Raw genomic sequence first — 13,061 nt, 5'->3', positions numbered from 1 at the left:
CATAATCCACAAACGCAATAATAGTCAGAATGCCGTGTTTAGAACAGTGGATGCGCATATTCTAACATTTTTTGACTTTACTTTTTCTTTTAACCAATCACATTTCAAATTTGTCCTCACAGAGGCAGAACGGTGGCTCTCAATGACGTCAGCATTTTTCCATCCTCTGATTGGTTGGCCAAAACAAAACTTGTTGTAGCCAACTTTGATTAGTACAACCCTCTTAAAATTAAGAGGGACTTTTATGGGTATAATTTGTGCCAATGGCTACCAATTTGATACACACTTCTGAAATAAGCTTAAATTGCAGTGATACATTGAAATAAGGTTACTTTGATTGAGGTGTTTTATTTATTGATTTATTTATTTATAAAGATACAAGCCTCTGCTCGGCCAATTTTATTTTATTTTTTTCCCCACCACAATAAATTCACATTTGTTTCTTTGCAGTGGGCGGACATTTGGTGGCAGTAATGCACTATTAAGGTGGTTGGTTAGCCAACTGCCAATAAACACCACAGAAGAAGAAGGACTGACAATACATTAGGTACGGTTGCATGTTGTTCTTGCATTTTCTTTGCTTACGGTGAGAATAAATGTTATTACTGTGTTTTTATATAGTAGCCTACTGCATGTAAGTGCAACTTTTCTTATTTAGAAAAAAAAATGTGGTTTTTGGAGGGGAAAGGAATAAATCAGTCACATAACCATTCATTTGAATGGGGAAACATGATTTCTTATGCTCATGTTGTCAGGGCATGAATTAAACCGTATGTCAAGGCACTGTCCCCAACAACATGATGGCCTATGCATTATATGGGCCCTGTGATTGGCTGGTGACCAATCCAGAGCACCCTGTCAACTCGCCCACCAACCTAACGAAGACGAGGTGCAGATAGTAGAACTTGCTGGTCAACTGAAACCTAGCCAAGCTGACTTCGGACAAGAGACAAGGTTCACCTATTGGTTGCCAAACAATTGCACAATTGCAATTTAATTCAACATAATATTGCGTAATACTATTAAAAACATGTTTTGTTTGTTTGCTTGTTTTTGCAAGTAAAGGCCTAAAGTAAATGCCTCCTTTTCTAGTTGAGTAACCACAATTCAGCACAATGTGGTATAGTCTTCCTCTTCCATTAAGTGATGTTGCTGGAAGTTAAGCTGTGTTGTTTATTTTGTATTTGTTTGATCTGCTACAGTAAGGTATGTGTTTGCATGTGTGTGTGTGTGTGTCCTTGAAAGGCAAAGGTCACTAAACTTTGTTTCAGAAATAGTCAGCTAAGTGAACTTTGTGCCGCAGATGCCTGCTTTTTTTTCTCTCTCTCTCTCTCGAGCGCACTCTCGACTTTTATTTAGCTCCTGCGGCCCATCTCCACCTCCCGAGGTCATTCCATTTTCCAGAGGGAGCCGAAAATGAGGAAGCGGCATCTTAACGTGCCAGGAATTGTTCTTTGCTGCAGATTGGCCGCTGACTCATGCCCGATGGCCACCCAAATGTCAAGCTCAATTTCGACTGTTTTCACCGATTGGACGAAGCGAGTGGAAAACGCCTGTTGTACTCAGGAGGCTCTTTTGCACACAGATCTCGCAAAATTGCTAAGGAAGAGCAGTTCAATTCAGGGTCATAATTCCAAAAGCCAGGTGTGAGGTTTAACTCACTTCTCCCACCGTGTTGTGTTGAATGCATTTATGGCTGCCAGGAAAGTATTTTTTATTATTTAGTATTATATTATGATAGAGTATTTTCCCCTGATCCCATACTGTGCCCCTCTTGACTGGAGTTTTTTCCTCATCTTCTTCCCTCCCCATGTTTTCCTTTTTGCTCATTTTAAGCAACTTGGGGCGCTAATTAGCGAACCACCAGGCTTCTCCTTCTGTCTCCCTCTGTTGGGCATTTGGTTATTTTTAATGATTCTTGGACGAAGACAAATTCTTGTGTGTTTTTACATACTTGGCCAATAAGGATTATTCTGATTATGTGCTTATCAAATGTGATACGAACGAACAGAAAAGTAGTGGCTGGCGGTAATGGCGTCTGACTTTATTCAGAAAAGAGTATTGTGATGGAAATGTATCACACTTTTGAAAACAAATAGTTTTTAGAAGAAAAACGCTTTATTCCCGAGACCCCAGCCAGCTTGCTGGACTATTTTCCTCTCGTCCAACGCCGAACCAGAACGCGTGTCACAGAACGCTGTCGGGGGTAAGTCAGTGCTGATCGCACACACGGGAGGTGAGGATCAAATTGAGATTCATGTTAAAAAAGCCAAACGATCCCTTTAATCTCTTTATCTCGTCAACAGCCAATCAGATAATTCCATGTCAATCATGTTACCCACATGTCTAGCCACAGCCAATCTGATCAATTCACTGTCTATATAAGCCGAACTGAGAAGTGTGTGTTTTGTCAGATTAGTCCTCTCTCCAGCTGGCCACCTGCTCCTCTTTTCCTCGATGCCTTCTCGTTGTATTTGATCAAGTCAAGTTAGTTCCACGCCTCTTGATGTTATGCGAATAAAGTGTTAAACTCTTATTAGTGTCTACGCTTTTGGGATCCAACCCCAGAACATAACGTGCATGTGAGGTGCAGGTTGCCAGCCTCACTGTAGTATCTGTGACTATTCTGTTGTTTTTGAGAAAACTGAGCTTAATTATCTTCAGAAAAACATTTTTTTTTTCAATTTCCACCTCAAATTAATAAGTAAACGTGTTCGTCCGAAGTAGCTATTGCAGCACATGGAATTAATGAGCTGGGGGAATCCCCATTTTTCCCAGTATGCTGGTTTCTAGTAATCCTACTATAGTTTATTAACACTGGCAGTCCAATGGATTTGGTTAGAGACCCTCGAGCAATCCATTAATCTTGCTGCACATTATGCTGACACTTGAAATAAAATCTGCACTTCTAACTGGAGGAGCGTCCCTGTCCAAGGACATGCCCTTACTTCGAATTGCCTGTGCTGATGCAGTCGATCCTTGCGTCTTCTCTTTGAAAAACACACACGCTCTTTTGAACTTTGCTCATAAACAAAGGTGAATGACCGGAATGTGGCAGAAAGCCCCCACAGGGCAGTCCATAAGGTAAAACGCAATCATCAGCAGTCGGTCATCTGAATAACAAATACAGTCATTTGCATTGCTAACAGTAGGATGTCCTATTTTAGGCTTTTTAAAAACATTATGTAAAGGATCCTACAAGGTTTTATTTGTTTGCGGGCCGGATCAAATGCTCTCATGGGCCATTAATAGCCTACAGGCCATAAGTTTGTTGTATTTTTTCCTTGCTATCTCTTTTATTGGCTAATCATTTTTGGTTTCTGAGCATTTTGAAAAGCCGTATAGATTCCCCAGAGGCTGATGGAAAGTGTCCTCTACATGACAGCGACACTTAAATAACACGTCATTTTCTCTACTGGAAAAACATTGAAATGAGCCCTCTTGGGAATCATCACGCATATCGTCAAAACCATCTAATACAACTATATAATCATTACATAAATATTATTTGTTTGGGTGCTTTTAATTGAAAATGTTCACAGCGTCCTATATCACAATGGGTTGTTCTTTAAAAACAACCCCTGCAGCCCCAGGCACACAATAATGAAAGACAAATTAATATTTTCTTGTATGCAAGAATGCTCAAGCTGAAAAGAGAGAGAGAGAAAAAAAAAAAGGTCACGTGGTGTTTAGAAAAGTGCTGTGCAAGAAGCAGCGTTGCGTGTGTGAGTGTGAGTGTGAGTGCATCCAGCTGTCATGCAAACGCACATTTTTCAAAGTTGCTGCAGAACTCACTTTAAGGTCCAAGAGGACTGGAAAAGATTCCATTAGCACGCGCAGGCCATGGCCAGACCCAGAAATGGAAATCACTTAATCAATCAATTAATGCACTTTTCCAGGCAATTGTCACAAAATCTGAAATTTTCAAGTTATTAAAAAAATAAAAAATAATGTGATTCCTAAAGTGGCGGCACAGTGGATGACTGGTTATCATGTCCACCTCCCAGTACTGAGGACTCAGGTTTGAGTCCAGGCTCCGGCCTTCCTGGGTGGAGTTTGGATGTTCTCCCCGTGCCTGCGTGGGTCTTCTCCGGGTACTCCGGTCTCCTCCCACATTCCAAAGACATGCATGGCAGGTTAATTGGGCGCTCCGAATTGTCCCTAGGTGTGCTTGTGTGCGTGGATGGTTGTTCGTCTCTGTGTGCCCTGCGATTGGCTGGCGATGAGTTCAGGGTGTAACCTGCCTACTGCCCAAAGTCAGCTAAGATAGCCAGCTAAGACCCAGGAAGGCTGCAGCCTGGACTCGAACCCGAGTCCTCAGAACTGGGAGGCGGACATGCTAACCACTCATTCACCATACTGCCCCAATAGAGATTAAAATTCCAAAATAAAATGCAAACAACTTACCCCAAATTTAGGATTCATTTATAATAAATAAACCAAATTGCAGGAAAAAATGAAAACTTGAAGTTTCAGTCTTTGTTGAAAACAAATTGAAATGACAAATTATACAGGTTTAATGTTTACTTAAGTGTTATGCAAGACACTATGTATAAGTTGGGGACTGAATAATACACAAGTCAAAGTTCTATGTTTCCTGGATGGCTTTAAGCAGGAAAAATAATTCAATTAATAAAAGCGCAGTAATATATTAGTTATTAAACATGTCAAATTAGAAACTTCTCTCTCTTTCTGTCTGTCTCTCTCGTACAATTTACTCATTTTTAGCACTTCTAAAATTAAACATTCACTGAGTAAATTTTAATTATTAATTTCATTTAAAATGTATTTCAAAAATTGATGTAAACACATTACACAGAAGAAATCAACACAATATAATAACACATTGAAGCATACCAAATGTTTTTAATTAACTGTGAATACTTGAAGAAAAATAGTAAATATAATTCATGGAACCAAGGTAATATCTCCAAGGGCAAAAAATCCGTTTTTACAGTGTTGCAATAAGTTAATACAATTCTTCCATGGAACAAACATTAGAATTTAGGTCAGTGCTGCTGTTGTTCAGGCCAACAGAGTGTGGTAGCTTACATTATAAAAATCAGCACCCGCATTAGGGATGGGCGTAATGTGCCCGGTGAGTGAACACATTAAGTGGACGTCTTATACAATTAAGACACCACTTTGCGATCTAACACACACACACACGCACGCACACACGCGCACGCACACACTAAATAAATACCCCCCCCCCCCCCCCCCCCCCCCAAGTGACGTCACAAGAGTAAAAGGAACGCGTGCGGCGTCGGAGCAAGTCTCCAGTGGCGTGACATCAACCACAGAGCCACATCCACCTGAATTATCATCTTCCCCCCCCCACTAACCATGTAAAATGAAACTTTTCACTTGGCGCGGTCGCGGAGGACGATAATTGATTCTTGGTAGAGGTGGAGGGGGAAAAAAAAACAAGTTTTGGATTTAAAAAGCAGGAGCCACTCTTGTCTTTTTTGCCACATGCACTCAGGATGAGACGGACTGACGGGGACCGAAGCAGGCGAACCATCCACAACAGGTAAATACTTTTTTGTTGTTGTTCTGTTCCTCTTTTGAGAATGTTGGGAACGCGAAGTTTATCCGAGGGTTGTTACGTCAAAGCGAGTTGAGTTACTTTATCGCTGTCGCTCAAATGCAACGTTATCCCAAGCCGGTTTCTATCTACAGTGTGCAGCCTGTGAGTGTAGGCAACAGAAAAAAAAAAAAAGTGCACTCAACACACGTACAGCACAGCTCTGGAAATAGTGTTAAGTGATCACTTTCTTAGATTTATAGCTATTCTATGAACATTTTTGTTTAATTCTCTGCTTTGTTTGCAGAAAATGAAGAAAAAAAAACACATTAAAATGATCTGTGATGTTTAGGCTATAAAAAGACACTCAGTGCTGTTTGGCTACACCTGCACATTCTAAAAATATGCAACACAATATTGCCATTTGTTAATGTGACTTTTTCTTATTGTTGTTGCATTATCATAAGAGAGAGCGCTTTAGAATATTTGTGAATAAAATTGTGGTCTCCTGTAACGCTCAAAAACAAGCTTCCTTCATTATAAGTAAGTTTACATGTAACATACTTTAATAAAACATTATTAGTCTTACGTAAATATTTGCAAATTGCCTGCTGTAAAATTAAAGTTGAGTCCTACCAATTTTCTTAGACTTTAGACTTTACACTTATTTGTCCCCAAGGGGAAATTCTTTTCCACGCATGCATACAATGCACATTTGACAGCAGACATGAACAAGACAATAACAGATAAACAGAGTACACTTTTCAAGCTCAACGTGTAATTGAGAAATTTGGTTCTGCCACTAAAAGTGATACCATACATCATTCTTTTGATTTATGCCATTGTTAACATAAATGATTTTCATACAAATATTTACTGTAATTATGGTGGAGTTACAAATGGAACAAACTGGGCAGCATATTGATAGCGTCACATCCACACTCTTTCTCAGTCGGCATTTTTTGTTCCCTTTTGCCTGAGTCATAAGTTGGTTTAACATATTTTATTCCTTCATTGTGCGTATCCTATTTGTATAAAAGTTACTTGAGTATGCAGCATTACTTCAACAGCCATCCTTTTCTATTTGTCTAAAAAGAAATTGAGAACTTTACACATTTCTTTACGTTGACACAATTTTTAAATTCGAAAAACCCAGTAAATGAAAATTGTAGTTAGTGAGCTGTATTTGCGTTATCATTGGATTTTTTTTAAAATGGAGTTTTTCATTATAATTAGATTTTACGTTTACAAACATGCAATGAACTAGTTTGCTGGATAGCATAAGAACACGTTGTCATGCAGCACATGAACACAGTGACTGCCGTACTCACCGTTTTTCATTTACAAGGAGTATGACTTCGCTATTGCATAAACAAAGGTTTGCATTGTCCTCATCTTTGCAGTATCCTCCAATCTTCAAAAGCACTTTCCAGGAAGTCTAAATATTGCTTGAATTACCAAACACTGCATTGCTCAAGATGATATCATGCATTATATTGCTATCATATACTGGTTCAGGTCAACATCAGTGCAATACCGCCCAAAAATCATGTTCAATCTGCATTTAATTTGATTAATTTAAAAAAAAAAGAAAAATAATGTAAATTTATTTTGCTGTCATTAAAGTCTGTGCTCGTGCTTAGGTCCCTGACAAGAAGAGAAAAGGCTCAACAGCAACAAACGACTGAAGTTACATCAACTGACCTAGCAGTGTATACACGGAAATTAATCTGCACCCACTTACCTTTATGGCGGACAATTTTCTTATGGACCGAATCATTACAGCGATCCAGTTTTAACAAAACGGGCGTACTCAAATGTATGTAAACTAACAATTTGCACTTTTAATTGTCTAAACAAAAACATTCAGACTTTCAATCTTAAATTGACAAAATGATGCACGACTTCCACAGATTGAGGAAAAAAGGTGGAATTTTACAGTTAAGGGTCCAAGAAAGTGAATAGATTTGTTCTCAGGCTATTTTCAGCATGTGAGATTGGTTACTTATTTGTCAAATTTAACCACATCAGGGCTAAGCAGTAGTATCAATTTGTGGGGGAAAAAAATTAAATGGCCCACATTTGGACATAACGAGGTTTCCGCCCAACAGTGACAATATACCGTAAGCTAATGATAGGAATTCAAGCAATCGTGAATTAGCAATGCAATTGTATGGCTGCTTGATGATCAATACAAATAAAAAATTGGCCACATTTTGCAGCCTGACCCAATACAAATCTTTCTGAGCCCCGACTGACAGTTTGCTACTTTAAAGCAGATGAAGCCAGAGAGTTTACAAACGGCACTGTCAAGTTCAGACCATTTTTATTCCAACCAATGCATAAATCATTTGTCAGACACATTATTGGATTAGATTGCATGTTTAAGACTGGAACACTGACAAACAGATGTGCACCATGTTTAAATAAACATTTGAGTTGAATAAATGAGGTTTGCAGCAGTAGCAGCAGATGGAATATGTGTTGCGACTTGGCTGAATTCCCGCTTATTATCTGTAATTGCATTTGTGGCAGTGCCTGACAGGTCCAGCAGATGGCACTCTTTCTTTCTTCTCAGTATCTATTTTGTATTTCATACAGAGCAGTCAACAGGGGAAATTTGTTGATTCATCATCAGGTCAGAATTCCTGTTTTGTGTTGGCATATATGGTCATTTATTTTGGCCAATAAAGCCGTTATTATTCGTTGCAAATGTCTGATGGGAATATTATACACATTATTTCAGCATAGACTATTATTAACCACATAGCTATCAGCATGTTAGTCTTTTTGTTTTTCATTTAGATTAGATTTACATTTATTTTAATTCCTTATCTTTGTAATTATGCTATTGCTTTGTTCTTTTGGTCATTGCTATTAGAAGATACAGTAGGATAAGATAAAAATAACCCCCTAATTCCTGATCCCGTGCTTGTCACCGACATATGATTCTCAAACTTGGCCATTCATGATTCATGTAATCATGAAAGTGCCAAGTTGTGCTAAATAGAAAGTAGAATGCTGTCTGGCTTCAACAAAATAGTAGTGCTAGCAAGATTAAGCTAGTATTCCCGTTGTAAACAAGTCAGTGTTAGCCACCACTGCTACGTTGGTCGTACAGCAGGCTATGACTCATTCACAATATGAATCTTGCAAATTCAGCATCACTTCTGAATCCCCTCAGCTTTCTGAACACCCTTTGCTCTGATTCTGTTTACTAGCTTGTTAGTAGTGTTATTCCAAAATATTAAGGAAAGTTCCTGAACAGGTCAGCACGAGGCTGCTGGGGCATGCCGGTGATCAGAGTGTGTCCGGCAAATGATTGACATCTCATCAGTCACGCCCTCACTCTAATTAGTTGTTGTTCCTCAGGCTTCATGTATGCAAAACACCATTGACAGTCTAATTAGCATGCATAGATAGATAGATATATAGAGTGAGAGAGAGAGAGAGAGAGAGAGAGAGAGAGAGAGAGAGAGAGAGAGAGAGAGAGAGAGAGAGAGAGAGAGGTACTTTATTAATCCCTGGCATCTCGCAGCACATACACATAAAAACATAAATAGCAATCCACCATGCAAGACAGGCAGCCATTAATCAACCAGTGAGTCCAAACAGTAGAAGTAAATAAATGGGCTTCAGTCATAAGCCAATGCCCTTAATTAAGGCACTAAACAGCCTAATTGCTGTTGGGACAAAAGACCTCCTGAAGCGTTCAGTCCACGAATGTATCGAGAATGGATGTTTTTATAATGATGAACCCTCAAAACAACTGCTGCTTTAATACACATAGTGCAGCAACACATACAAACAGAGCATACAACAATGCAGAAATATTTTTGCTGTGCTCTGTAAGAATAACAAACATTAAAAAAAAAAGGGTCGCGGGGGGGTGCTGGAGCCTATCTCAGCTGGCTTTGGGCAGTAGGCGGGGTACACCCTGGACTGTTTGCCAGCCAATCTCAGGGCATACAGAGACAACCAACCATCCACGCACACAAGCACACCTAGGGACAATTCGGAGCGCCCAATTAACCTGCCATGCATGTCTTTGGAATGTGGGAGGAGACCGGAGTACCCGGAGAAGACCCACGCGGGCACGGGGAGAACATGCAAACTCCACCCAGGAAGGCCGGAGCCTGGACTCGAACCCGAGTCCTTAGAACTGGGATGCAGACGTGCTAAATATATATATGGGAAGCCAATGAGGAACTGTAATTGGCATTTTAATAGTCCGGCGGTGTTTTGTTTCCTAATTGGAGCCAATCGAACAGCATCACGCAGTGCAAGAACAATTTGGGCATGTTCATCTCGTACTCCGCCACCACAGCTAATTTCATTAAGGCCGTTAAGCAGGCAAATATATTCAGCACAAGTGTACATGCAATGAAGACAAGCGTCTGTGCTGTGCCTTCTCGTGTGCTTGATGAGTGAGTGATGCATGTTGTTTTAAGTGGTGAACAGCGCGCACATCGCAGCTCTTTGGATAATACGTCAGCGCTTGCATGCATACAAAATGAGCACAAGAGCGCTTTATGTGTCATTTTGCCTCCACTCATGCACTTCTACTACTCACAGTTTCTATTATGTAACTCAGGAAAGACTTGGCAGGTGACACATTTGATTACATTTGTTTTCCTGTTACGCTGTATGTTTGGCGAGACTCACCATTTCGAGGACTCGGGCGGTAAGTTGGCCTGAAAGCATTTGGTATTGCTGTCTTCCAGTCATCATGAATGTGGTCAGTATCGCCAGGGGTTGTAAAAGATAGAAGGGGAAAATTGCATTACATGATCCTCATCCACTTTTCAATGTTCGATAGAAAAAGAAATCCAATCGTAGGCACCCTGGCTGGGTGACCATTTTTTTACAGATATTACAGTCGGCATGCAAATACAAATTAAGGTTTGCACGCATTCAGTGTAATACCACCTTGTAGCTTGAAACGCCATGCAGCACTGAAGTCTACTGGAACAGATGTAGCATAATCAGGAGCAAGAAGAAGAGGTAGTGAAAAGTCCGCAACGATAAGCTCTCGTAAGAGTTGTCGTTCCCACAGAACAGAGAAAATGTATGCCTGCGAGGATTTCCGTATGCTTAATGTGTTTACATGTGCTGCTGATTCTTGTGTGTTGACTTGAAATAGATGTTAATAATCATAGTTGTTTGAAGGATTAAAATTGTTCTAACATTAATGCTAAACTTTATTTACCCAGTCTATGTTGTTCACATCCTATGTCATTAAGCTAGCGGACTTTTGTTGCAATGAATGATATGATTTGGCTGAACATTGTGGTGTTACAATACAACATATTTAATACACTTAATACAGCATAGCAAGTACACATTGGGGCCTATTCATTAAAGGTTTGCGTCGCCTTTGCACGGCGCTAACCGGTAAAAATGGAGCAATTCGGGAGCGCCTAATTCACTAAACACACGCAGATGGGGAAATCCGTCACTAAGTGCTCTGCCAAACAGATTGTGTCACGGTGCACCGGTGTTATTTGCACGTATATAAATTAGGTAATTTGCATACATTTGACGCAAAAGATGCCCACCCCAATGCTAATGGGACTCATTGATATGCAGCGTCTAATTCACTAACGCCAGCGCAAACAGCCACATGTAGTTTGCGTGACGCAAATAACGTTTATGGAAAGCATGTATAAACCTGCCGCAACCTCGATCCCGGGATCATGACATCAGTTTGCGTCACAATATGCACGGCAGAGAGGAGAGAGGAGAGAGAGAGAGAGAGAGATTTTTCTATGTTGGTTTAGGACACATAACATAACCCGGGCTGACCGGCAATGGCGGGGAGGCATTTTACGATCATTTTTACGTGCCAGATGCATACTGTACGCCCACGCCAACTTCTGAAAACATATTTCTAAAAATCAATCGCACCAATAATTTGTACTTTATGAATGAAGGACGTCGTTGTCGTCCTCTCTGCTTAATGGCGCTCTAAACGCTTCCTCTCGGTCCAACCTCGCTTCCTGCTAATGTCATCTTTCTCGCAACTGTTACGATAACAACCATGTTCTTGGCGCAAATCCATTGCCATGTGTGGTAAATCAGGTGCAAATTTGCAGTTTTGTGGGCGTGTTTGCACCTGTATATGATGAGAGCAATATCCTTAGTGAATAGGTGGGTAACTGGGTGCAGACTGCGGGTGCAGTTGTGGTGCAATATTTCGCGCTATTACCGGACGCAGCGCATTCTTAGTGAATATGCCCAATTGTCTCTTATTTGGAAAACTGCAAGTAAGAGAGTGGAACAGGTGCCAAGAGATACTTTGTAAAAGTGTTTTAATAAGTTGAACTGTGTTTAAAAGCGAGCAAGAGGGTTAAATCCATCTTTCTGCTCTAACTCCAGCTATCTAAATCTTCCCTTATCTCATCTCAGCCTCCTACCTGGCAGCTTCTTTTCCAGCATCCTTTTATATCCAGTGTCCCTTCTCTAAACGTGTCCAAACCATCTCAATCTGGCCTCTCTATCTTTGTCTGTTTGTCCCACTGATGAGCTTGCTCCTAATACAAGTCATTCTTGTCCATTATCATCATTCCCAAGGACATTCTCAGCATTTTCAACTGGGTCTCATTTTTATTGCAATCATTTTGCAAACATACAAAATGGGTGTCACAAATCACTTGACATAAATTATTCAATTGCGCAGGTGTATCTCGCAAGGATGAAGTTAAAGGTAGCAGTTTGTTTGAGGTGGCTGGAGAAACGATGCTAATCAAACGATGCTAATGAATGGATTCACTACATTGTATTCAACATTGATTGTTTTCACCCTTTCCACCGATGCTCTGTAAGGGTCTTCTACATATAAAAAAGAGAAGAAACACTTGTGACTCGACTTGACATGCGGCAGCGGGTGAATGGGGGCTTACCGAGAAGCCAAGAGCGAGATGAGCCAAGCGGTAGGACACAAAAGTGTGTCAACAAACAAGAGATGTCACTCAGGAGATCCTCAAGCCCGACGCGCCGGGGAAAAGTGTGACCACCACCATGTACACCCGCAGGCTGCTGTTTGGGCTCGGTGCCAAACATTATGAATCCAGGAGGTTGCTAAGAATAGCCCGCCACTACAAAGAGCTGTCACTCTGGATTGTAACAGAGTGCCGATAAGGGTCCATAAGGGTGATGTTGCCGCCGGGCGCCAGCAGCTCACAACACCTTTCCCACACGCATTCACTTTATCAAAAGCGATAGGGTGCTGGCTGGTGTGAGAACATATTATAAGTTCTATTTGGTGCAACTCTTTACACAAAATGTCCATAGCAGATTAAATATTTTATTTTAAAATTCATCAAATGAGTAAATTCTTTGTTTATTTGCATTTGGAATGGCCCGGTGTCCCAATACTTGTGGCCATATAGTCGACTTGCACTCTGTGACATATTCTTTCACTGTCACATAAAAATCAGTCATGCAGTAAAAGTCATAACAGATTTAATGGAGCCACTATAAAAGTAAATAATAGAAACACCCTCAAGAAAATAAGCTCCGTTGCAGCACAGCT

The 13,061-nt window shown here is 40.5% G+C and overlaps 1 protein-coding gene across 2 annotated transcripts in view; it reads left to right on the top strand.

Moving 5' to 3' along the window:
• Positions 1 to 5,271: 5,271 nt before the first annotated feature.
• The window catches only part of gcgra (glucagon receptor a), a 45,978-nt gene continuing 38,188 nt past the window's right edge, over positions 5,272 to 13,061 (top strand). The window contains exon 1 of one of the 2 annotated variants that reach the window (XM_077529209.1): positions 5,272 to 5,533. The gene's annotated coding sequence lies outside the window, so the exon portion shown is untranslated. Of the gene's footprint in view, positions 5,534 to 10,090; positions 10,212 to 13,061 lie in introns of those variants that run through there. The other variant, XM_077529215.1, reaches the window with a different exon arrangement.

The sequence above is a fragment of the Festucalex cinctus genome, chromosome 1, assembly GCF_051991245.1.
Source record: "Festucalex cinctus isolate MCC-2025b chromosome 1, RoL_Fcin_1.0, whole genome shotgun sequence".
Classification (NCBI taxonomy): domain Eukaryota; kingdom Metazoa; phylum Chordata; class Actinopteri; order Syngnathiformes; family Syngnathidae; genus Festucalex; species Festucalex cinctus.
This window is presented reverse-complemented; position numbering and strand designations above follow the sequence as displayed.